Consider the following 23700-nt stretch of genomic DNA (forward strand, 5'->3'; position numbering starts at 1 on the left):
TTGGAGCTCCCCCACAAGTGACCTCATTTTGGAAACTAGACCCCCCAAGGCACCTATCCAGATGCATAGTGAGCACTTGGAACCCCCAGGTGCTTCACAAATTGATTCGTAAAAATGAAAAAGTGAAAAAAAAAAACACTTTTTCATTTTTACGAATCAATTTGTGAAGCACCTGGGGGTTCCAAGTGCTCACTATTAGTGTTGAGCCACCCCCGTAGTGTTCGAGTTCGGTTCGGTTCGTCGAACACCCGTGTGTTCGCCGAACTGTTCGTCGAACTGTTCGTCGAACACCTTCGAACACCGTTAAAACCAATGGCAGGCAAACAAAAACACATAGAAACACATAGAAAACACCTTCAAAGGTGTCCAAAAGCTGACAAACTGCTCAGAAGACACAACTAACACATGGAAAAGTGACAAGTACATATAGTCATGCGAAAAGAAAAGAGGTGGAGGAGTAAAAGGAGGGGGAGACACAGATATAGGCATGTCATGCCCTTCTAAAATCCAAAAAGTGAGAAGCCGACACGTTCAGTCCGCTCCTGCCCGTGCCACCTCCGTGTCGCCGGGTTTGTGCCAGAGCCGCGGTGAACCCTGACGGCCAGCCCCCCTTTCCCAATACTGGTGCCTGTCCGCTGGTGGGTCGAGCGAGCCCCCCTGTGGTGGAGGCAGCTCTAAGCTTTTTAATTTAAATTGTCTCTCTAATTTGAATAAATACACTTTAAATCCATTTACAAGGATCTATTGGAGGGCAAGTCTCATGCCAGCAGCCGCGTAATTCCAGCTCCAGTAGCGTCCACTAAAGCTGCTGCAGTTAAAAAGCTTTTATAAGGATCGAGCTCGGCTGTCCACCGCAAGGCATCCTACTGCCAGTCCGAGCCCCTATGCCTTGGGGTGCCTCCTGCTGCTCTTCACTGAGTATCCCGTGGTCCCGAAGCATTTCCTTTGAAAAAATGAAGTGTCCAAACTACAGGTGGTGTAGCTTGCTTAACAGCCGGGATAATCCGCTGACTAGCAGACCCTGCTACTAGGCACAAAGTATTTCCTGGGCTAGATGCAGTTAAAAATTTGTAATTAGATACTCTCGTTGGATGCTGAGAAAGCATTCCATAGAGTCTCCTGGCACGCCATATATGATTCTCTTAAAAAGCTTGGGGTAGGGGTCTAGGGGACCCTTTTATAGCCAAAATCACGGCCCTGTATCGCAATACGTCACCTAGGCTGAAGATAAATGGAACTGTAGCACCCTGAGGGCTCGGTTGCTACAGAGGTATTGCACCTCACCCAGAGGTGTGATATCTCACTCTCAGGTAAGGATGTAGTGTGGATCAGGACCCGACACCTGCATGCATTACACCACATTGCCGTGGGGCAGGGCGACCAATATGCCCCTGAGATGGGCACGACAGTCCCTGTCCCTGGCTGGAGTGGGGGGAGGGAACACTGAGGAAGGAGAACCCTGTAGTGCAGGAGCAGGGAGGAAGCAGTTCCTGGGTGCATTGAGAAGGGAGTATAAAAGGTGGGCACCATCTTAGTTCAGTGCAGAGAAGTCTGAGCAGAAGTGGCAGGGAGCAGGGGCTCTGCATGAGCTCTGCTCCGGAGGCGGGCCTAGTAACAGAGGCCCAGGCCTGGAAGAGGGAGAAGGAAGGAAGAGGAGCGGAGAAGGCTCCAGGAACGAGGAACGAAGGGATCTCAGGGGTGCGGACAGGTGAGTCGCCACCGCACGCCCGAATCCACCTGCGTGGAGGGGTCAGGCCAAAGGGGGAGACCGGTCCCCGAAACTAGTGGAGGCAGGAAACGACCCTCAGCTAGAAACAGGAGGCTGTGAAATTTTATGTGGCGCAGCCCCTCGCTACACCCGCTAGGAAGGCACCACATAGGGTCAGGGAAACTGGCGCCAAGTTTACCAAGAGGAGGCCCGAGGCAGCCGGACAGAAGGGTTGGTAAGAAAGGCCAGACAAAGGACACACAAAGGGGGTCCTGTGAAGCACTCCAAAGTTATCTGGGAGTTGTCTGAGCCCCTCACCTGGTGAGCACAGTACGACGTGGGCAGCCGTTACCTGCAGACGTGGTCTGGATAATAAGAACTGTGAGTAAAGGCCCTGGACTGCATCACTGACTCCGTGTCATTACTGCTGCTGCCCTGCACCATCACCCCCATCCTCCGCATACACTGCCCTGAGGCTATACTCCTCCCGTGGGGAGTTATGCTACGCTCTGCTGCACCCACAACACCAGCCTCAGCGGTCTGCCCTGGAGCGGCGGTTCACTCTGACCGCAATCCACGGGTGGCGTAGTCGGACATTTAAACATCAAAACCACATAAATAGTTCCGCCACTGGTTTGACCGCCCTGAGCCACGGAACCGGGTTGCCGCCACGGAGACTACAACCACCAGCATCCACCAAAAAGGGTCCGGCTCCGGGTGTCCCAAGGCCCAGGGGGCGCGTCAGAACATTTTCATCACCTTTCACAATCACCAATGGGACAAGGCAGGGATGTTCTCTGTCCCCTCTCTTATACATCCTAGTGACGGAGCACCTGCTCTCATCAATTCGCCATAACCCCAATATTAGGTGGATTGAGGTGGGAGGCACCGAGTACAAGTGCTCTCTATTTGCTGATGATGTCCTAGTATATATCACTCAATCACATATATCCATCCATGCTGTTATGGCTGAAATAGATCACTTTGTTACTTGGTCAAATTTTAAAATCAATGCAGCGAAGTCTGAGGCCCTCGATGTCTCCCTCCCCAAATCCATATAGGATTCCATCCAGTCCAACTTTCCCTTTGCCTGGCCCTCACAGGGTATCAAATACTTAGGAATTCCTATTCATAGAGACCTCTCCCATCTATGTTATCTTAATTTTGGGCCCTTTATTGAACAACTCCATACAGACCACGGTTGGCAAGTTAGAACTGTAAGATTCACTATGTGAACCACTGGTGTTTTGTGGAAAAGCACATGTACACTGTGTTCCAAATTATTATGCAAAAAGTGTTTAGGAGTGATAAGGGAAGAATTTGTTTTTTGTCAGTTAAACTCATTGATGGTGATGTGTGTCAGGGCTCTTTATATCACTGTAAGCAATTGCAGACACCTGTGCTAATTAGTTTGGCAGGTGTGTCCAATGAAAGGCAAGACTACTTAAGAAGGCTGTCTCACATTATTAAGCAGCCTACATTTTCTGCCAAAATGGGAAAGAAAAAGGATGTGTCGGCTGCTGAGAAGCAACAAATTGTGGAGTGTTTAGGTCAAGGCATGACTACAATCAACATTGTGCGATGATCAGGATGAAACCAGGGGAGGAGTCCTGAGGAGATAATTTGCATATTCCCGCTGCATTTTGGGGTAAGTGAAGAGTCTCCGCGAGCTCAAAGAACACTGGATTTTGGCTGTTGGAGCTGAAAAGAGGACATCGGTAAACCGCGCGCATTTTGAAGCTTTTTTCACTGTTTTCAGAACATTAACAGTAAGAACATGGAAGAGTTCAGGAGCCATTTGGTGAGCTGCATATCCTGCTACATGTTCACAGACTTGCCAGTGGAAAAGCCAAACTTCACATGCCAGAAATGCAAGCTTGTGTCCCTGTTGGAGGAAAAGTTGCGAAATCTAGAAGAGAGGTTAACTACCTTGAAAATCATTAAGGAAGGTGAAGAGTTCTTAGACAGAGCAGAATTATCTCTTCATGATTCAGAAAGAGAAGAAATTCGAACTGCACCTGAGGAAACAGAGGAATGGAAGCATGTGACCCAGAGAAGCAGGAGGATCGAGAGGCAGTCAGCACCCATACTGCTCAGGAACCAGTACCAGGCTCTCTCACAGGAGCACCATGAAGAAATACAGCAAGATAAGACTTTGCCAGCAATGAATAACCTTGTAAGCACTCAGAATCCTCCTGGATGGAGAAAGAAGAATGTTGTGAAGAAAAAACGGAGAGTGGTGGTCATGGGGGATTCCCTGTTAAGAGGAACAGAGGCCGCTATCTGTAGACCAGACATAACCTCAAGAGAAATGTGCTGTCTTCCAGGAGCAAAAATTAAAGATGTGTCTGACAGGATATCAAGACTCTTCAGACCTACAGATCACTACCCATTCCTGCTAATACATGTGGGGACAAATGACACCGCAAGAAAGGACCTGGAAACCATCTGCAGTGACTTTGAAGACTTAGGCAAGAAAGTGAAAGAATTGGGAGTGCAGGTGGTCTTCTCATCCATCCTCCCAGTGGATGGCCATGGAACAATGAGGTGGAATAAGATTCTACAGGTGAACAACTGGCTACGTCGATGGTGCCGTCAACAAGGATTTGGATTTCTGGATCACGGAATGAATTACCTATACGATGGACTACTTGCTAGAGATGGGGTGCACCTTACAAAGACTGGAAAACATGTATTTGGAAGTCGCCTTGCTACACTCATCAGGAGAGCTTTAAACTAGAACAATGTGGGAAGGGAAGCAAAAGGCCAGAAAAAGCCATACAGCTGACAAATACTATTGAGATCTCTGCTACTGGAAGTGGAAAGGAAGAACAAAGACAAAACAATTTAAATAATAAAAATATGGGAGGAAGAGAAACCAATCACAAACTAAAATGTTTTTATACAAATGCACAAAGCATGGGCAACAAACAAGGAGAATTGGAACTACTAATGCAGGAAAAGAAATATGATGTCATTGGAATCACTGAAACTTGGTGGGACGATACACATGATTGGAATAAAAGGCTAAAAGGATACAACTTATTTGCAAGAAACAGACTTGATAAACGAGGAGGAGGTGTCGCATTGTATGTTAGAAAAGCGTATATCTGCACAGAGATTGAAGCTTCAGAGACTGGGAGTTCTGTGGAAACTGTTTGGGTAAGAATACAAGGAGAGAACAACGGAAAGGACACCATTGTAGGCATTTACTACAGGCCACCTGGGCAAGCTGAAGATATGGATGAACTCTTTATGTATCAAATGACCAAGTTCTCAAAAAAATATGACGTAGTGGTCATGGGAGATTTCAACTATCCAGACATTTGTTGGGAATCTCTCTCAAGTAAAACTAACAGGTCAAGCAAATTCTTATCCTCTCTTGCTGACAACTTTATCTTCCAAAAGGTAGGAGAGAAAACAAGGGGATCTGCTACTTTGGATCTAATCCTTATAAACAGGGATGAAATGGTTGAGGAGGTAAAGGTGGCTGGGACCCTAGGAGGCAGCGATCATGCTATTATAGAATTTTCGATAACTAGAGGAGGAAGACATGTGAAGACTCAAACTTCAAGGTTAGATTTTAGAAAGGCAGATTTTAAGAGACTCAGAAAGAGAATAGGAGGGATCCAATGGCTGGATGTCCTTAAGGACAAAAATGTCCAGGAAGGATGGGAAATTTTTAAAACTGAGATTCTCAAAGCACAATCGTTAACAATCCCGAAAAGTAGGAAGAATGGGAAGCATTTAAGGAAACCAGGATGGATGAACACAGAACTTAAACACATGCTAAAAAGAAAGAATGAAATGTTTATTAAATGGAAAGAGGGAGGCATATCTAAAGAAGATTATAATGCAGTCTGCAGATCCTGTAGGGCACGTATCAGGTTAGCTAAAGCTGACAATGAATTAAGGCTTGCAAGAGATGTCAAAAGCAACAAAAAAGGATTTTGGGGGTATGTCAAAAGTAAAAGAAAAGTCAAAGATGCTATAGGATTTTTACAGGATGAAAATGGAGAAATGGTAAGAGAGGATGTTGAGAAGGCCGAACTTTTTAATTCCTATTTTGCATCTGTTTTCTCTCAGAAAGAAAATGTATCATCAACTGATCTTCACTGTCGTTTTAAAGGAATAGAAGAATCCAAGTTATCTGTAAACAGAAAGATTGTGAGGGAATATTTAGCTAACATAAATGAGTTCAAGTCTCCAGGTCCAGATGAATTACACCCCAGAGTACTGAAGGAGATCGTAGAAGAAATTTTAGAACCACTCTCCATAATCTTTGAAAATTCTTGGAGAACAGGAGAAGTCCCAGAAGACTGGAGAAGAGCAAATGTTGTTCCTATCTTCAAAAAGGGGAAGAAGGTGGACCCAGGGAACTATAGGCCGGTGAGTCTGACTTCTATACCAGGAAAGATCTTTGAACAAATTATTAAACAACATGTAGGTAAGTACATGGATAAGAATGAAGTGATTAACCAGAGTCAGCATGGGTTTGTAACTAACAAGTCATGTCAGACTAACTTAATTTCCTTCTATGACAGAATCACTGACTGGGTGGATCAGGGAAATGCTGTAGATATAGTATATCTTGACTTCAGCAAAGCATTTGACAAAGTATCTCACACCATCCTTATTGAAAAAATGACCAAGTATGCAATGGACCAGGCAACTGTTAGGTGGATTCATAACTGGCTTAGTGATCGGACTCAAAGGGTGGTTGTAAATGGCTTCACATCCAGCTGGATGAATGTCTCAAGTGGGGTACCACAGGGCTCCGTCCTGGGACCTGTATTGTTCAACATCTTTATCAATGATTTAGATGAAGGAATTGAGGGTAAACTGATTAAATTTGCTGATGACACAAAGCTAGGAGGGATAGCTAATACTAGAGAAGAGAGAGAGAGGATTCAAAAAGACCTAAATAAACTGGAGCAGTGGGCAGCAACCAACAGAATGGTTTTTAACAGGGAAAAATGCAAAGTACTACATCTGGGCAATAAAAATGAAAAAAGCATATACAGAATGGGAGGAATAGAGCTAACCAACAGTACATGTGAAAAAGACTTAGGTATACTAATAGATCATAGACTGAACATGAGTCAACAGTGTGATGCAGCAGCAAAAAAGGCAAATACAATTCTGGGATGTATTAACAGAAGCATACAGTCTAGATCACGTGAAGTCATTATCGGACTTTACTCCTCTTTGGTCAGACCTCATCTGGAATACTGTGTACAGTTTTGGGCACCACATTTTAAAAAAGACATAGACAAACTGGAGCAAGTTCAGAGAAGAGCGACCAGAATGGTGACTGGTCTGCAAACCATGTCCTATGAGGAACGGTTGCAGGATTTGGGAATGTTTAGCTTGCAAAAAAGAAGACTGAGAGGAGACATAATAGCTGTCTACAAATATGTCAAGGGCTGTCACATTGTAGAAGGATCATCTTTATTCTCATTTGCACAAGGAAAGACTAGAAGCAATGGGATGAAACTAAATGGGAGGAGACACAGATTAGATATTAGAAAAAACTTTTTGACAGTGAGGGTGATCAATGAGTGGAACAGGCTGCCACGAGAGGTGGTGAGTTCCCCTTCAATGGACGTCTTCAAACAGAGGCTGGACAGACATCTGTTTGAGATGATTTAGTGAATCCTGCTTTGAGCAGGGGGTTGGACCAGATGACCCAGGAGGTCCCTTCCAACTCTACATTCTATGATTCTATGATATGATTCTATGATTCTATGAAGTGTCTTGGCAATCAAGAAGTATGTAGCTGATTCACAGTACACACGTGTGCGTGCTGATAAGGGCAAATTGAGGACTCTTTCCTACAGGCAATTACGTCAGGTTGAAAGAGCAGCGGCAAAAAAGCCTTGTCATAGCAGCAGACAAGTTTTTGAAGCTGCTTGTGCCCCCAACGTCCCCCGAACAACAAGATGCAGGGTCCTTCAGAGGTTTGCAGCTGTGCATACGCCATCCTGTCGACCTCCTCTATCCACTTCACACAAGCAGAAACGGCTCCAGTGGGCCAAACATTACATGAAGACTGATTTCAAAACTGTTTTGTTCACGGATGAGTGCCGTGCAGCGCTCGATGGTCCAGATGGATGGAGTGGAGGATGGCTGGTTGATGGACACCCCACGCAAACACGGCTACAGCGCCAACAAGGAGGAGGTGGAGTAATGTTTTGGGCTGGAATCATGGGGAGAGAGATTGTCGGCCCCTTTAGGATCCCTGAAGGCGCTAAAGATGAACTCCATAATGTATGTGGATTTTCTCAAACAGCACTTCCTGCCATGGTTCAAGAAGAAGAACCGTGTATTTCACAGCAAGATCATTTTTCTGCATGATAATGCACCATCTCATGCTGCACATAAAACATCTGCATCTCTGGCTGATATGGGCATAAAAGGGGACAAACTTATGGTGTGACCCCCATGCTCCCCTGACCTCTACCCCATTCAGAACCTTTGGAGCATCATTAAAAGGAGTGTCTATGATGGCGGGAGGCAGTTCACATCTAAGCAACAGCTCTGGGAGGGTATTCTATCCTCATGCAAAACAATTGAAGCAGAAACCATCCAAAACCTGACAAATTCAATGGACGAGAGAGTTCAGAAGCTCCTTTCGAACAAGGGGTCCTATGTGAAAATGTAACATCACCTAGAATAAAGTTTTGAGTTGAAAACTGTTTGATTTCAGTTTCTAACAACCTGCTAATGCTTATAATTTCAAAAATGACCATTTTTTTGGTCTTTATTAAAATGAAAAGGTTGATCGAAAAGTTTGGGGGATCTAAGAGTGTGGCAACCCAGTAGTCATGATTACTTCGAATTCTGACAATATGAGGGTCATGCTGCAGGTAGTGCAGCAAGAAGGCACTTATGTGTCTTGCGCATCTCGGAGCCCCAAAATTATTTCCGGGCTAGATGCAGCTAAAAATTATTATTAATTTTAAATCTGGTGAAGCTTTAGTATAGATGGCCTAATAGGATCAGTGCTGCACACTGCTACAAAGCCCAAATTATTTTCCAGTCAAGATACAGATAAACCTGATTAGTAATTTTAAATCTGGTGGAGCTTATTATAGATGGCCTAATAGAATCAGTGCTGCACACTGCTACAAAGCCGAAATTATTTTCCAGCCAAGATACAGATAAACATGATTAGTAATTTGAAAGCTTAAAACGGTTGGTAGGGTGATTTTAACCAATCATCAAGCTTTTACTCTCCCCAGGATGACACAGGGGTAGAAAAGTCGTTTCGGATCCATGATTTGTTCATCTTTATGAACGTGAGTCTGTCTACATTATCAGTGGAGATATACATAAGGGGGCCTTCATTTTAAATGATCGTGGCAAAAACGCCAATTAAAGAATGCATGGCTAGTAGTTACCACAAGCCTACTCAGCATTAAATATAATAATAGGAGAAACAGAGTACATATGGGCATAAAAACAGTATAGCTTTATTAGATATCAAATATAAAAAGGGCCACGACAAGTGGCGACATGAAGTAGTAATAGATTACAATGCAGCACATAGTCATATGAATACAGGATATATATACTTTGAAAAAAATTTCCTCAGGAAAAAAGAGGAAAAGGGGGCAAGCACAAAAGGATATAAGACACACCATGCAAGTGCACCGCTCCATACAAGTGTACGGGTAAATATGCAGTGTCAATGTAAATATCAGATGTCGCTTACCAAATGCAATAATAGATAAAAATAAGAGACAGGCCAAGGACCAGGAGAGACAGAGATACCAGGTGGCCCTAATTGGAGCCTCGACGCGCGTTTCGCCCCTGGATAGAGGGCTTTCTCAAGAGGCATAGATGGGTAAAAGATCAGGACCTTTTTAAAGGTTGGTAACAGGTCACGTGACCGCATCGTAGGCCACGTGACCGGAAGTCCGGAAGTGATCAGCGCCGAGCGGCGCATGCGCCGGACGCCAGGCATCGTCGGCGCGGGCAGCGTCCGTCACCTGGCAACGCACATAGCGGAAGCACCTGGTATGTGCCCCGGAAGTACGTGGCGAGGAGCAAGACGGCCATGCCCGGGCCGAGAACGGCGTGCCTCCGGCGCATGCGCACCGCAAACTGAGCACAAAAATGGAGATTGCCACTAGCAAAGAGAAAGCGAACCACGGGAAATAAACAGGGACCAGAGCAGAAGGGGAGAGGCATCATACATCACGAGTATAGTGCAACAAAATACAACATGAAGTGATTCAATCCAATGTAGAAGTTGTATTAGAACAAACAGTGCTGTCACATATATGGCAGGCATCCAAATTCCGATGCATGACATCAGTCCCATAAGATCCAGCTTGGTCAACACGTGGGTCACAAATTGTTTTCTTTTATGGATTGTATCTTGGCGAAAATAAAAATAAGAAGAAAATAAACGGTGCGGTGATTGGACTAAAATCCTTGGCCAAAAAGAAACTAAATGGATTATACGTCTGAAAACCATGTCTCCTTTAGGTCTTAACGAGACACTCAGTTTCGCTACTTTTTTGTGATATGAATTTTCTATGGATCGTTCTCCGCCTCAGATGTTATGCTATTATACTTTATTTTATTATTATTTTTGTGGCCCTCTTTTTCTTTGTTTCTAATAATTGTTGTTTTTTGCTTTTAACATCACTTGGTGTGTGCTTTTCACCCTATTTACTTTATTTTCTTCTTATTTTTATTTTCGCCAAGATACAATCCATAAAAGAAAACAATTTGTGACCCACGTGTTGACCAAGCTGGATCTTATGGGACTGATGTCATGCATCGGAATTTGGATGCCTGCCATATATGTGACAGCACTGTTTGTTCTAATACAACTTCTACATTGGATTGAATCACTTCATGTTGTATTTTGTTGCACTATACTCGTGATGTATGATGCCTCTCCCCTTCTGCTCTGGTCCCTGTTTATTTCCCGTGGTTCGCTTTCTCTTTGCTAGTGGCAATCTCCATTTTTGTGCTCAGTTTGCGGTGCGCATGCGCCGGAGGCACGCCGTTCTCGGCCCGGGCACGGCCGTCTTGCTCCTCGTCACGTACTTCCGGGGCACATACCAGGTGCTTCCGCTATGTGCGTTGCCAGGTGACGGACGCTGCCCGCGCCGACGATGCCTGGCGTCCGGCGCATGCGCCGCTCGGCGCTGATCACTTCCGGACTTCCGGTCACGTGGCCTACGATGCGGTCACGTGACCTGTTACCAACCTTTAAAAAGGTCCTGATCTTTTACCCATCTATGCCTCTTGAGAAAGCCCTCTATCCAGGGGCGAAACGCGCGTCGAGGCTCCAATTAGGGCCACCTGGTATCTCTGTCTCTCCTGGTCCTTGGCCTGTCTCTTATTTTTATCCATTATTGCGTTTGGTAAGCGACATCTGATATTTACATTGACACTGCATATTTACCCGTACACTTGTATGGAGCGGTGCACTTGCATGGTGTGTCTTATATCCTTTTGTGCTTGCCCCCTTTTCCTCTTTTTTCCTGAGGAAATTTTTTTCAAAGTATATATATCCTGTATTCTTATGACTATGTGCTGCATTGTAATCTATTACTACTTCATGTCGCCACTTGTCGTGGCCCTTTTTATATTTGATATCTAATAAAGCTATACTGTTTTTATGCCCATATGTACTCTGTTTCTCCTATTATTATATTATCAGTGGAGAGCCGCGTGCGCTTATCTGTCAGCACACCACCAGCAGCGCTGAACACACGTTCAGACAGAACGCTGGCTGCGGGGCATGACAAGATCTCCAAGGCGTAAGTGGCTAGCTCCGGCCATTTATCCAGATTGGAAGCCCAAAAAGAGCAAGGGTCCAGTGACACAGTCGTGGCTTCAATGTTTACTTGGAGATACTCCTGTACCATCGTCTCTAGGCGTTGACTATGTGTCAGACTTCTTGTCTCCTGTGGCCTTGCAAAGGATGGGCTAAAAAAGTGGTGAAATGATTCCGCAAAATTGATGTTACCAGCAGATACTGTGGTTCTGTTACGGTTTGAGTGCTGAACACTTGACGGTCCCACGGTTGGCAAGTTGGAACTGTGAGATTCACTACGTGCACCACTGGTATTTTGTGGAAAAGCACATGTAAGATTCTGCAACAGTCTCTGCTGATACTCCTGCATGCGTGCATCCCTTTCTATGGCAGGAATAATTTCTGCAAATTTACTTTTGTACCGGGGATCTAACAGTGTGGCAACCCAGTAGTCAGGATTATTTCTAATTCTCACAATTCGAGGGTCATGTTGCAGGTAGTGCAGCAAGAAGGCACTCATGTGTGTTGCGCATCCAGGAGCACCAAGTCCCTGTTGTGTTGGTGGCGAGGTAACAATCATGCTTCCTTCCTCTGTCCTCTCCCCCCAACCTCGCACAACAGAAATGTGATCAAGGTCTCCCTCATCTGATGAGTCTTCCATCAGTTGGTCCTCCACTTCTTCCTGGGCTCCTGCACCTTCCTCACTAGCTTGGCTGCTACCATGCGCCCTGGTAAAACCATCTCCCCCACCCTCACATGCCTGCCGCCTTGGTGCTGCCGACCGTCTGGACCTTGCAGATGTTAGCCCTTCCGCATACAACTCCTCCTCCTCTACTTCCTCCACCTCCTCTTGTGCCACCACCTGACTCCGAATTCTGTTTAACATGTGCTCCAGCATGTAAATCACCGGAATAGTCATGCTGATAATGGCATCGTCAGCACTAAACATCTTCGTCGCCATTTCAAATCTGTGCAGAAGGGTGCATAGGTCGCTGATCTGAGACCACTCCTCCAGCGTGATTTGCCCCACCTCTGGATCTCGTTGGCCCAGGCTATACGTCAGAACGTATTGCACCAGGGCTTGTCGGTGCTGCCACAGTCGCTGCAACATGTGCAGAGTTGAATTCCACCGGGTAGGCACATCGCATTTTAGCCGGTGAAGTGGCAGGCCCAACGACTTCTGTAGAGATGTAAGTCGCTGAGCTGCGGGATGCGAACGGCGAAAGTGAGCACACAGCGACCGTGCCCTCTGCAGAAGGCCATCTAGTCTGGGATAGTGGGCTAAAAGTTGCTGGACAACCAGGTTCAACACGTGAGCCATACAAGGCACGTGTGTGACATTGCCCGGCAAAGGGCCGCACCCAGGTTTGCAGCATTGTCGCACACGGCCTTCCCTGGTTTCAGGTCCAGTGGAGACAACCATTCATGAAATTGGTTCTCCAGAGCTGACCACAACTCCTCAGCTGTGTGACTCACATTTCCCAGACATTTCAATGTAAAAACCGCCTGATGACGTTGAGCCCTACTGCCAGCATAGTAAGGAGGTGTGCAGGATCCCTTCTGCGCAGTTAGAAAGCTTGTGGCATGACCAGACAGGCTTTGGGTGCAGGTGGAAGACCGAGAGGAGGTTGAGGAGGCAGAAGCAGTGGAGGAACTTTTACATAAAGAGGATTGACGCACAGCTCGTGGGGACGGCAAGACTTGGACAGCAGCCCCTTGTCCTGCTGTCACCATAGTTACCCAGTGCCCAGTCAGTGACATGTAACGCCCCTGTCCATGCCTACTCGTCCAAGTGTCTGTGGTGAAATGCATCCTGTCACACACAGAGTTTCTCAAAGAAGCGGTGATGTTGTGTGCGACATGCTGGTGGAGCGCAGGCACACCTTTCTTTGAGAAGTAGTGCCGACTGGGCATCTGGTACTGGGGCACTGCGACGGACATAAGGTCTCGAAAATCCTCTGTGTCCACCAGGCGGAAAGGCAGCATTTCTGTAGCCAAGAACTTGCAGATGGTGAAATTCAACCTCTTAGCTTTCTCATGGCTAGGAGGAAATGGTCTTTTACTTGTCCACATCTGAGGGACCGAGGGCTGGCTATTGTGCTTAGACGGGGTTGATAAGGGTGTCCCCGGCAAACTGCCGGTCTGTGAGGAAGATGCAGCCGGACATGTTAGGTTGCCTTGATCCAAAGGTGGTGCTATCGATGTCGGACAGCGCTCAACACCAGCTGGTGTTACCACCTCCAAAGAAAATGATGACCTGCCAATCACCCTGGCTGTTGCGGGTAAAGAGGTGGCAGGTCTGCGCCCCAAAACAGGTGTGACTGCTGTCCCCCCAGTCACAGAGGATGAAGAGGCCGCGGATGCACAAGATATGGCAGACGGTGGTTGGCCCGGCCGGCTAGGCCCCATTGTAGCACACTGAGCTTCCCACTGCAACTTATGCTTCATGTCCATGTGCCGGTTCATGCATGAAGTACTCAAACTATGTATTTTTTGGCCTCTACTTAGCTTTTGCTGACAAATGTTACAGACAACACGAGTTGGGTCATCTTTATCGATCTGAAAAAATGCCCAGGCTATGCAAGGCTTAGCACCCATGCGACCTGAAGAGCCACCACGACTTGTGGTGAGAGGCAGAGTTGTGTTTGAGGATGCAGTTGTTGACGTGCTTCCAGTACTACGTCTCTGTCCAGGAAGGCGCAACCTGACCTCGTCGTCACTAGCATCTTCCTCCACCTCCTCTGCTGACCTCATCTCTTGGCTGACTGTGGGTTGACAGTAAGTGGGATCTCCAACCTCATCATCATTACCCTGTGCGTTATCACACCCGTCGTCCTCAGAGCCAACCTGTTCCTGCCCTGACAAAAAACTAAAGTTGTCGCTCCAATCAGGTATTTGAGTCTTATCATCGTCTTCCTCATTGTCTCCACCAACAGGAGTTACAGTTTGGGAATGAGGGTCTACATTATGGTCAGAACCTTCTGCGTCTGGTCCTGGATCCGACTCATAAAGATTCTGGGCATCAGTGCAGATCATTTCCTCGTCTGGATTCACAGAAGCGCTGGAGTCGACCTCTGATTCCCAGGCTATAGTATGAGTAAACAGCTCTGCAGACTCAACCATCTGTTCTACCTCATACTCAGATGGGCAGCTGGAGATTTGGGAGCTGTGAGGAAGCAAGTGCGATTGGGGTGACACCTTTGAGGACTGGAGTATTTGTGATGTTAAAGTTGATGTGGAGGAGAGCCCACTTAAAGGAGCACTTGATATCCGTTGAAGCACGTGCTGTTTTTGTGCCTCATCTGGAATTTGTAGCGATTGGCGTGGCCGTAAGAAAGGGATCTTATCACATTGTCCGCTAAAAGAAGTAGACATTTTAGTTTGGCTGGAAGATGGTCTTTCTTCTGCAGATGTTACTGTTGCTTTAACACCTACCCCACGGACACAACCTTTTTTCCCCTTCCCAACACGCCTATTCCCCTTTCCACCAGCAGCAGGCCTTTTTCCACTCATTTTGGTGGTTAACTAATTAACAACTCTGGAGTTGTTTGCACAAAAAAACAATGGATGGGAACCGAGCAGAGCTGAGTGGCCAAACTGTGGTATTAGGCCAAAACTATTGGCTGGGTTAGATGCAGAAAAAAATTATATTCAATTTGCAACCTGATGGAGGTCAGTATAGATGGACTAATAGAGAAAGTCCCACACACTGCTAGAAGGCCAAATATTTTTTCAGAGCTAGATGCAGAAAAAAATATATTCAGTTTGCAACCTGATGGAGGTCAGTATAGATGGACTAATACAACAAGTCCCACACACAGCTAGAAGCCCAATATTTTTTCAGAGGTAGATGCAGAAAAAAATATATTCAGTTTGCAACCTGATGGAGGTCTGTATAGATGGATTAATAGAACAAGTCCCACACACAGCTAGAAGCCCAATATTTTTTCAGAGGTAGATGCAGAAAAAAATATATTCAGTTTGCAACCTGATGGAGGTCAGTATAGATGGACTAATACAACAAGTCCCACACACAGCTAGAAGCCCAATATTTTTTCAGAGGTAGATGCAGAAAAAAATATATTCAGTTTGCAACCTGATGGAGGTCAGTATAGATGGACTAATACAACAATTCCCACAGACAGCTAGAAGCCCAATATTTTTTCAGAGGTAGATGCAGAAAAAAATATATTCAGTTTGCAACCTGATGGAGGTCTGTATAGATGGATTAATAGAACAAGTCCCACACACAGCTAGAAGCCCAATATTTTTTCAGAGGTAGATGCAGAAAAAAATATATTCAGTTTGCAACCTGATGGACGTCAGTATAGATGGACTAATACAATAAGTCCCACACACAGCTAGAAGCCCAATATTTTTTCAGAGGTAGATGCAGAAAAAAATATATTCAGTTTGCAACCTGATGGAGGTCTGTATAGATGGATTAATAGAACAAGTCCCACACACAGCTAGAAGCCCAATATTTTTTCAGAGGTAGATGCAGAAAAAAATATATTCAGTTTGCAACCTGATGGAGGTCAGTATAGATGGACTAATACAACAAGTCCCACACACAGCTAGAAGCCCAATATTTTTTCAGAGCTAGATGCAGAAAAAAATTATATTCAATTTGCAACCTGATGGAGGTCAGTATAGATGGACTAATAGAATGATGCTATGCCCAAAAGATTTTACTTCACTAGGTGCAGTAAAAAAATTGGTATTCTATACACAGGTGGTATATCTTGCAACACAGATAGGCTACTCCACTGACTAACACACTCTGCAATAGGCCAAAAAGGATTAGCTTTGCTAGATTCAGCCAAATGCTGTGAAAAAAACTTGCACAGCACTGGCACAGACCTGCCTGGCAAAAACTGATAGGAACTGATGTAACCTAGTCCTGAAAAGGACTCCAATTACAATTAGTCTTTACTCCCACAATCTATCTATTTAAGAGCACAGACCTGCCTGATAAAAGTCGTAGGAAATGCTGTAACCTAGTCCTTAAAAGGACTGCAATCACAACTATTCCCTACTCCCAAGCTATCTGTAGATTTGTGCGAAAATTGGATTGAAATTAACAAGGTATAGCGCACACAGCAACAGCGGTGCCGTCTAACACGCAGCTGCAGCAGTGAGAAAATGGTGGCGACGGGGAAAATGGCTTGGTCTTATAGGGCAAGGACATGTGACATACACTGCCAATGACACATGCCCTTGCTTGTGTGAAAAAAAGCACTTCGCTCCGTGTGTGCGCTGCTGATAGGCTGACAGATTGCACCTCCCCACTGTAAATGCGGGAAAGAGAAAAAAAAAATGGAGATCTTCATTGTTCCTGCAGAGATCCATCCCCTGCCCCTCCCCCCACCCCGCTGTACACTCAAACTGCGCATTAACATTAATTTTCATCATTACTGAGAAAAAATCCAGTTATGATTTTGGTGCACGAACAGTTATCGAACATAACCTCGAACAGCCGAATTTTTCTCAAATTGTTCGTGTTCGCCGAACGGCTCGAACACCGCCCAAAACAGCTCGAATTTGAGATTGGCGAACAGTTCGAGTAGAACAACGCTCATCTCTACTCACTATGCATCTAGATAGGTGCCTTGGTGGGTCTAGTTTCCAAAATGGGGTCACTTGTGGGGGAGCTCCAATGTTTGGGCACACAGGGGCTCTCCAAACGCAACATGGGGTCCGCTAATTATTCAAGCAAATTTTACAATCAAAAAGTCAAATGGCGCTCCTTCCCTTCCGAGCCCTGCCGTGCGCCCAAACAGTGTTTTTTCCCCACATATGGGGTATCTGCGTGCCCAGGGGAAATTGCACAACAAATTTTGGGGTCCATTTTTTCCTGTTACCCCTGTGAAAATAAAAAAAATTGAGTCTAAAGTAACATTTTTGTGAAAAAATTTAAATGTTCATTTTTTTCTTCCACATTCCAAAAATTCCTGTGAAGCACCTGAAGGGTTAATAAAGTTCTTGAATGTGGTTTTGAGCACCTTGAGGGGTGCAGTTTTTAGAATGGTGTCACTTTTGGGTATTTTCTGTCATAAAGAACTCTCAAAGTGACTTCAAATATGATGTGGTCCCTAAAAAAATGGTTTTGTAAATTTTGTTGGAAAAATGAGAAATCGCTGGTCAACTTTTAACCCTTATAGCTCCCTAACAAAAAAAAATTTTGGTTCCAAAATTGTGCTGATGTAAAGTAGACATGTGGAAAATGTTATTTATTAACTCTTTTGTGTGACATATCTCTCTGATTTAAGGGCATAAAAATTCAAATTTTGAAAATTGCAAAATTTTCAAAATTTTCGCCAAATTTCCGTTTTTTTCACAAATAAACGCAAGTGATATCGAAGAAATTTTACCACAATCATGAAGTACAATATGTCACGAAAAAACAATCTCAGAATCAGGGAGATCCGTTGAAGCGTTCCAGAGTAATTACCTCATATAGTGACAGTGGTCAGAATTGTAAAAATTGGCCTGGTCTTTAACGTGCAAACCACCCACTGGGGTTAAGGGGTTAATCATGTCTGAAATATATGGCATGTACACTTGTGAAACTGCTTGAGAAAGGTTCACAACACTGAAATGTTGCCACAAGGACCAACAGAGTCCAGTAATTTGCATTATTTTTTGGTGTGCTGCTTACATTTTCTATGTTGTGATAGACAGACAGAATACAGGATACAGAAACCTCTGTAAGCTGTAAGACGTCTGCAAACATTGAATATATTAAATTTGAACTGCACTACTGCTATATAGAATATACTAAGTAAAAATAGTGTAAATTGTATATATATATATATATATATATATATATATATATATATATATATATACAGTGCAGACCGAAAGTTTGGACACACCTTCTCATTTAAAGATTTTTCTGTATTTTCATGACTATGAAAGTTGTACATTCACACTGAAGCCATCAAAACTATGAATTAACAAATGTGGAATTATATACTTAACAAAAAAGTGTGAAACAACTGAAAATATGTCTTATATTCTAGGTTTTTCAAAGTAGCCATCTTTTGCTTTGATGACTGCTTTGCACACTCTTGGCATTCTCTTGATGAGCTACAAGAGGTAGTCACCGGAAATGGTTTTCACTTCAAAGGTGTGCCCTGTCAGGTTTAGTAAGTGGGATTTCTTGCCTTATAAATGGGGTTGGGACCATCAGTTGTGTTGTGCAGAAGTCTGGTGGATACACAGCTGATAGTCCTACTGAATAGACTGTTAGAATTTGTATTATGGCAAGAAAAAAGCAGCTAAGTAAAGAAAAACGAGTGGCCATCATTACTTTAAGAAATGAAGGTCAGTCAGTGCGAAAAATTGGGAAAACTTTGAAAGTGTCCCCAAGTGCAGTTGCAAAAACCATCAAGCGCTACAAAGAAACTGGCTCACATGAGGACTGCCCCAGGAAAGGACGACCAAGAGTCACCTCTGCTTCTGAGGATAAGTTTATCCAAGTCACCAGCCTCAGAAATCGCAGGTAAACAGCAGCTCAGATTAGAGGCCAGGTCAATGCCACACAGAGTTAAAGCAGCAGACACATCTCTTCAACAACAGTTAAGAGGAGACTTTGTGCAGCAGACCTTCATGGTAAAATAGCTGCTAGGAAGCCACTGCTAAGGACAGGCAATAAGCAGAAGAGACTTGTCTGGGCTAAAGAACATAAGGAATGGACATTAGACCAGTGGAAATCTGTGCTTTGCTCTGATGAGTCCAAATTTGAGATCTTTGGTTACAACCACCGTGTCTTTGTGCGACGCAGAAAAGGTGAACGGATGGGCTCTACATGCCTGGTTCCCACCGTGAAGCATGGAGGAGGAGGTGTGATGTTGTGGGGGTGCTTTGCTGGTGACACTGTTGGGGATTTATTCAAAATTGAAGGCATACTGAACCAGTATGGCTACGACAGCATCTTGCAGCGGCATGCTATTCCATCTGGTTTGCGTTTAGTTGGACCATCATTTATTTTTCAACAAGACAATGACGCCAAACACACTTCCAGGCTGTGTAAGGGCTATTTGACCAAGAAGAAGAGTGATGGGGTGCTACTCCAGATGACCTGGCCTCCACAGTCACCAGACCTGAACCCAATCGAGATGGTTTGGGGTGAGCTGGACCGCAGAGTGAAGGCAAAAGGGCCAACAAATGCTAAGCATCTCTGGGAACTCCTTCAAGATTGTTGGAAGACTATTTCTGGTGACTACCTCTTGAAGCTCTTCAAGAGAATGCCAATAGTGTGCAAAGCAGTCATCAAAGCAAAAGGTGGCTACTTTGAAGAACCTAGAATATAAGACATATTTTCAGTTGTTTCACACTTTTTTGTTAAGCATATAATTCCACATGTGTTAATTCATAGTTTTGATGGCTTCAGTGTGAATGTACAATTTTCATAGTTATGAAAATACAGAAAATCTTTAAATGAGAAGGTGTGTCCAAACTTTTGGTCTGCACTGTATATATATATATATATATATATATATATATATAGATATACTGCTCAAAAAAATAAAGGGAACATTCAAATAACACATCCTAAATCTGAATGAATGAAATATTCTCATTGAATACTTTGTTCTGTACAAAGTTGAACGTGCTAGCAACAAAATCACACAAAAATCATCAATGGAAATCAAATTTATTAACCAATGGAGGCCTGGATTTGGAGTCACCCCCAAAATTAAAGTGAAAAAACACACTACAGGCCGATCCAACGTTGATGTAATGTCCTTAAAACAAGTCAAAATGAGGCTCAGTATTGTATATGGCCTCCACGTGCCTGTATGACCTCCCTACAATGCCACCTTGTTGAAGGCAGAGGATAGGTCAAGGAGGAGGAGGACAGAGTAGTTACGGTTGGCTTTGGTGGTTAGTAGGTCATTGGTGACTTTAGTGAGGACATTTTCGGTTGAATGATGTGATCAGAAGACAGATTGTAACCGGTCAAAGAGGGAGCAGGAGGAGAGATGGGAGGACTGGTCAAGACGGACATGCTGTTCCAGTACTTTCGAGCCATAGTGGAAAAGTGATATGGGGTGATAGCTAGACTCAGAGGATGGTTCAAAGGAAGGCTGTGGTGAGGTTTGGGATGCGATGGGATGGGATCGAGTCAAGTGCACAGATGGTGAGATGTAATCAGGAGAGTAGAGAGGAAGTGTGTCTTCTGTTATGGCAGAGAAGCTAGCTTTGGAGGAAGAGGGCTGAGTAGTTATGAGGAGGGGCTGTGTGAGTTTTAGGCCAAAGCTTTCTCTGATGGTGTCAATCTTCTGCTTGAGGAATGAGGCAAAGTCTTCAGCTGAGGTGAGAGGAGGGGGAGGAGTTGCTGGGGGATGGAGGAGAGAATTAAAAGTGTTGAATAGTTGTTTAGGGTTGTGAAACAGGGAGTATATGAGAGATTAGAAGTCGGTTTGTTCTTCTGAACTGAGTGTGGACTTGAAGTTGGTGAGGGACTGTTTGTATGCAATGAAGTGTTCATTGGAGTGGTATCTTTTCCATCTTCTCAGAAACCCTGGAAACCCACGTCAGTTCTTTAGTCAGGCCGGTGTGCCAGGGTTTCCTGTTATTTCTGCGATCTTTGGTATGTGTGAGGGGGCAACCAATTCAAGAGCTGCAGCTGATGTGGTGTTATAAGAAGCGGCATAAGCATCGTATGAGGAATCTATGTCTGCCGGAGGGAGAAGGGACTCAGAAAGTGAGACTAAATCCAGGTGTTTGAGATTTTTTTGAGAAAGCATGCATGTTTTTGGAGTGGGGAATGTGCACATGGAAAGGAGAGGGAAGAGAATGTAAGTAGATTGTGGGCAGACAAGGGGAGAGGTGAATTAGAGAGGTTAGATAGGGAACAGAGGTGGGTGAAGATGAGGTCCAGGGTGTGGCCATCTTTGTGAGTAGCTGCAGAGGACTTTTAAGCGAGGCCAAAGGAGGAAATGAGAGTTAGAAGCTTGGAAACAGCTGAGTGGGAAGTGTCAATGGGGATGTTGAAGTCACCCATGATGATAGTGGGGATGTCAGCAGAAAGAAAATGAAGTAGCCAGGTGGTGAAGTGATCAAAAAAGATGGTCGTTGGCCATAGGGTTTGGTAAATGACAGCCAGTTGGAGGTTGGAGTGGGAGTAGATGCGGACAGAGTGTACCTCAAAAGAAGAGAGAGTAGAGCAACTCCCTTTTGTCTGCATTTTGGGGGCCTCTCTGGGCAACCCAGGTCTGCACCAGCCTAGGAAGGGAGTGAATGAATCTGTCCATAACAACTTACTCGACCATCTGGGCTGGGGTGGAAGACTCTGGCTGCAACCACTTCTGTACCAGATGTAGTAGATCGAACATTTGGGAGCGAGGGGGTTTGTCACCGCAATACACCAGTGGTGAACCCTTTGAGCTCTTACAGACAAAGTCACTCCTGAGTGTGCCAATATCTCAGTCTTTATTTGGCATACTCCTGTGCATCCTGTAGGGCCAGGTCATAATGAGCCTTTTGGACTTCACCAGTTAAATAGGGGGGGCCAGCACCTCCACTCACTGCTCCGCCATCAGCTTCTCTCGCTCTGCTACCCTTTCAAACACAGTCAAAAATGCCTCAACATCATCAAAACAAACACGGCCTTTCTGGCCTAACGGAAAAACAAAAGCATAATGTATGGCACAGTCCATGTTATTGTGGGGATCCGTTCGCTCATGGAACAAACATAGACAAAGAAGGTTCAGCTTTTCTTATACTCAAACACAGTTCTGAATCTCCCAACTCCAGACACACCCAACAATCAATGAGCCAGAAGGCTGTGTATTTATTCTCTGGACTCCACCCTGGGGTGGAGATATGGTAAACAGCCTTCCACTCACTCTAAGGCTGTTCACTCAACCTGTTCACTTAGTGTGCTGGAGAGTTTTCCTAGGTTTATATCACTGAAGTAAACCTCAGTGATACATATCTTCCCTCCAGTACTTTGCCAGTGACTTTGTCACAATATATATTTGCACTGTCTTCATTTACACTATTTTTACTTAGACATGAGAATATATATAAATAATAATAAATAACGAATTTCAGTGAATCATTTTTTTTATCCTTCTTCGAGAATCCTAGGAGAGGAGAGATTTTGACTGTTATGGCGGTCATTGCTCAGCTGTTGATGCTGGACAGCTCCTTTGCAGATCTTGTATTTTACAGGTTGTTTTTCATTTACTTTGCTTCCTTGTGCTATTTTAGTAATGCAGTGATGTAATCTATTAATTCCATGATTATCATTTATATTATCTTACATTATTGCCTCTCTTTTTCTTAACTAAATACGATCTACAGTCCTGCATAATATATTTTGTAAGGAAGTGACAATATTTGTATACTTTTTATACATTGTAGTCTAAAAAATGATACCAATTTTAAATTCTTTTGATCGCTTCTAAATTTGAAGCAATCTGTAAATAAGCGATCTATTTCAGAAATCTCACTTGATTCTTTTCCACCTTAACATCACTTCTTATTGCTTTTAAAGGTGTTTTTCTATAAGCATTACAAGGCATAGTGTGATGTTACAACCTGGTCTCCAGGCTCTAGTCTTGGAACACTGTTTGCATACAACTAATTCACTTGAGATACATCCATGGAGATCTTGTCCCGTGTGAGTCCCCCACAGTCAAGAGGATTTTCATTATGTTATAAAATGTTGTGCGGGTGTAACAATGTTTATTAACCTCTTCTTGCACCATGACATGATAGTACATCAAAGGCTTCAGTGGATGAGGCGCCTTGACATACATGTCTGTGTGAAGAGTGAAACATACAGTAGCTTTTTGTTCTCCCACCCACCCACACAAGTGAAGATGAAGGCTAACGCAATATGCATCCTATTATACAACAACATATAACAGTGGAGGTACACTCCAGTATTGGGTATCTGTGTAGCAAGATGATATTCATTTTATATAATAACCAGCCACACAAAGAAATTGACATAGATGGTGCAACCCTGTTTACAGAGTAGCACGCTGTTTATCAAAATGGCACTTACCATGTTTGTAGTTGAGGAACCTATATATAATTTTATGCCCATGCAATCACGGATATGAGAATAGCTGTACCATACAACAACAGTCCTGTCACCAGTGGCGTATCTTGAAGCTCTTGGTCCCCAATGCAAAAGCTCCAACAAGGCCCCCAACTATTGCAAGTCTTTAATAGTAGTGGTCTACTC

The sequence above is a fragment of the Phyllobates terribilis genome, unplaced genomic scaffold (genome assembly GCF_046119375.1).
Source record: "Phyllobates terribilis strain yellow unplaced genomic scaffold, ASM4611937v1 Scaffold_3__8_contigs__length_932513732, whole genome shotgun sequence".
Taxonomy (NCBI): domain Eukaryota; kingdom Metazoa; phylum Chordata; class Amphibia; order Anura; family Dendrobatidae; genus Phyllobates; species Phyllobates terribilis.